Source organism: Amblyraja radiata, chromosome 28 (assembly GCF_010909765.2).
Source record: "Amblyraja radiata isolate CabotCenter1 chromosome 28, sAmbRad1.1.pri, whole genome shotgun sequence".
In the NCBI taxonomy this organism is placed as follows: domain Eukaryota; kingdom Metazoa; phylum Chordata; class Chondrichthyes; order Rajiformes; family Rajidae; genus Amblyraja; species Amblyraja radiata.
In genome coordinates, this window is record NC_045983.1 from 1,061,178 (window position 1) to 1,064,967 (window position 3,790).

Sequence of the window (3,790 nt, forward strand, 5' to 3'; positions counted from 1 at the left end):
GAATGCTGGTCCCCCACCAGCTAAAATGCAATCCGTCCCTTTTGTACTGTTCCCCCTTAATCCAAAACAGATCCCAGTGATCTAAGAATCTAAAACTTCTAAAACTACTCAGAACTGCTGTAGTTTTGGGAGCAACAGCAGCACGAGGTTAGCAAGAGATAGGACTGATTGGCTCTAGCCCAAGTGGGAGGAGAGAAGTGAGTCAGAGGGGTGAAAACAGTTAAAAAGTAGAGGTCAAGGACAGGCAGACTTTACTCAGAACTGCTGTAGTTTGGGAGCAACAGCAGCAGGAGTTTAGCAAGAGATACGACTGATTGGCTCTAGCCCAAGTGGGAGGAGAGAAGTGAGTCAGTGCCGGGAAAACAGTTGAAAACTGAGGAATTCGGTTTGTAAATTGGTAAATCAGGCAATTTATCAGTCAATTTAAGCAAGACTGCTCTTGGGGAGCGGCAGTGAGGAGCGGCCTTGTGAGGGAAGTGTGAGTCTTTGGCTCGAGAGTCTTAGGAGGCTGAGGAAAGGAGGCTACGCAAAACGCTGGAGAGGTAGAGACGAAAGAAGGAGATGTCAGGCAAGCTGATTCAGTGCGATGCTTGCAGTATGTGGAAGGTCAAGGACACCGCTGGTGCCTCTGGCTGCTACAAATGCGAGAAGTGCATCCAGGTAGAGCTCATGAAGGGCCGTGTTGGGGAACTGGAGAAGCAAGTGGATGACATCCGGTTCGTCCGAGAAACAGAGTCGTTCCTCGACAAGTCCTACAGTACGCTTGTTACACCTAAGGTACTGGAAGAGAGAAGGTGGGAGACAGTGAGAAAGGGAGGGAAGCATGGAATGCTAACGTCCCCGGGTGTTGTACCTCTTGTGAACAGGTTCACCCACTTAGAAGCTGTCGGGGCAGAAGACGTGTTTACACTGAGCGGCGGACTGGCTTGCGATGCGAATAGGGCTGTTGAGCCAGAACCAAAAAGGCCTAAGGCAGGCAACGCCATTGTAGTGGGAGACTCCATTGTGAGAGGTACGGACAGGGGTTTCTGCGGCAACAGACGGGATGCGAGGATGGTGTGCTGCCTTCCTGGTGCCAGGATCCAGGATGTCACGGACAGAGTGCAGAGAATCCTCAAGGGCAAAGGTGGACATCCGGAAGTGGTAGTGCATGTCGGCACAAATGATGTTGGAAAGAAGGGGATGAATATTCTGCAGCGTGACTTTAGAGAGCTCGGAAAAATGCTGAAAAGCAGGACCTCCAGAGTTGTTATCTCCGGTTTGCTTCCAGTTCCTCGTGCTGGCGAGAGCAGGAACAGGGAGATACGGGACCTGAACGTGTGGCTGAGGAACTGGTGCACGGGGCAGGGATTTAGATTCTTAGATCACTGGGATCTGTTTTGGGGTAAGGGGGAACTGTACAAAAGGGACGGATTGCATCTTAACAGGTGTGGGACCAGCATTCTGGCAGGCAGGTTTGCCACTGCTACACGGGTGGTTTTAAGCTGAATAAGGGGGGTGGGGTGTCGAATGGGATAGTGGAGGATGGAGTTAAAGGGAAATGGTTTCTTAAATGTGTGAGCGTAGAGACAGAGGGGTGTAAAATGAGGGTAGAAGCAATAGGTAGCAAGGTGAAAAGTAAAAGTGGCAGGCAGACAAAACCAGGGCAAAAATCAAAAAGGGCCACTTTTCAACATAATTGTATAAGGGGTAAGAGTGTTGTAAAAACAAGCCTGAAGGCTTTGTGTCTCAATGCAAGGAGCATTCGTAATAAGGTGGATGAGTTGAATGTGAAGATAGCAATTAATGACTATGATATAGTTGGGACCACGGAGACATGGCTCCAGGATGACCAAGGCTGGGAGCTGAACATCCAGGGATATTCAATATTCAGGAGGGATAGAGAGAAAGGAAAAGGAGGTGGGGTAGCGTTGCTGATTAGAGAGGAGATTAACGCAATGGAAAGGAAGGACATTAATTTGGAGGATGTGGAATCGGTATGGGTAGAGCTGCGAAACACTAAGGGGCAGAAAACGCTGGTGGGTGTTGTGTACAGGCCACCTAACAGTAGTAGTGAAGTTGGAGATGGTATCAAACAGGAAATTAGAAATGGGTGCGACAAAGGCAAACCAGTTATAATGGGTGACTTCAATCTACATATAGATTGGGTGAATCAAATTGGCAGGGGTGCTGAGGAAGAGGATTTCTTGGAATGTATGCGGGATAGTTATCTAAATCAACATGTAGATGAACCAACGAGAGAGCAGGCTATTTTAGACTGGGTATTGAGTAATGAGGAAGGGTTAGTTAGCAGTCTTGTTGTACGTGCCCCCTTGGGCAAGAGTGACCATAATATGGTTGAGTTCTTCATTAGGATGGAGAGTGACATTGTTAATTCAGAAACAATGGTTCTGAAATTAAAGAAAGGTAACTTTGAGGGTATGAGACGTGAATTGGCCAAGATTGACTGGCAATTATTTCTAAAAGGGTTGACGGTGGATATGCAATGGAAGACATTTAAAGACTGCATGGATGAACTACAAAAATTGTTCATCCCAGTTTGGCAAAAGAATAAATCAGGGAAGGTAGTGCATCCGTGGATAACAAGGGAAATCAGGGATAGTATCAAAGCGAAGGATGATGCATACAAATTAGCCAGAAAAAGCAGCATACCAGAGGACTGGGAGAAATTCAGAGACCAGCAGAGGAGGACAAAGGGCTTAATTAGGAAAGGAAAAATAGATTATGAAAGAAAACTGGCAGGAAACATAAAAACTGACTGCAAAAGTTTTTATAGATATGTGAAAAGAAAGAGATTAGTTAAAACAAATGTAGGTCCCTTGCAGTCAGAAACAGGTGAGTTGATCATGGGGAACAAGGATATGGCGGACCAATTGAATAACTACTTTGGTTCCGTCTTCACTAAGGAAGACATAAATAATCTGCCGGAAATAGCAGGGGACCGCGGGTCAAAGGAGTTGGAGGAATTGAGTGAAATCCAGGTTAGCCGGGAAGTGGTGTTGGGTAAATTGAATGGATTAAAGGCCGATAAATCCCCAGGGCCAGATAGGCTGCATCCCAGAGTACTTAAGGAAGTAGCTCCAGAAATAGTGGATGCATTAGTAATAATCTTTCAAAACTCTTTAGATTCTGGAGTAGTTCTTGAGGATTGGCGGGTAGCAAACGTAACCCCACTTTTTAAGAAGGGAGGGAGAGAGAAAACGGGGAATTACAGACCAGTTAGTCTAACATCGGTAGTGGGGAAACTGCTAGAGTCAGTTATTAAAGATGGGATAGCAGCACATTTGGGAAGTGGTGAAATCATTGGACAAAGTCAGCATGGATTTACAAAAGGTAAATCATGTCTGACGAATCTTATAGAATTTTTCGAGGATGTAACTAGTAGCGTGGATAGGGGAGAACCAGTGGATGTGGTGTATCTGGACTTCCAGAAGGCTTTCGACAAGGTCCCACATAAGAGATTAGTATACAAACTTAAAGCACACGGCATTGGAGGTTCAGTATTGATGTGGATAGAGAACTGACTGGCAAACAGGAAGCAAAGAGTAGGAGTAAACGGGTCCTTTTCACAATGGCAGGCAGTGACTAGTGGGGTACCGCAAGGCTCAGTGCTGGGACCCCAGCTATTTACAATATATATTAATGATCTGGATGAGGGAATTGAAGGCAATATCTCCAAGTTTGCGGATGACACTAAGCTGGGGGGCAGTGTTAGCTGTGAGGAAGATGCTAGGAGACTGCAAGGTGACTTGGATAGCTTGGGTGAGTGGGCAAATGTTTGGCAGATGCA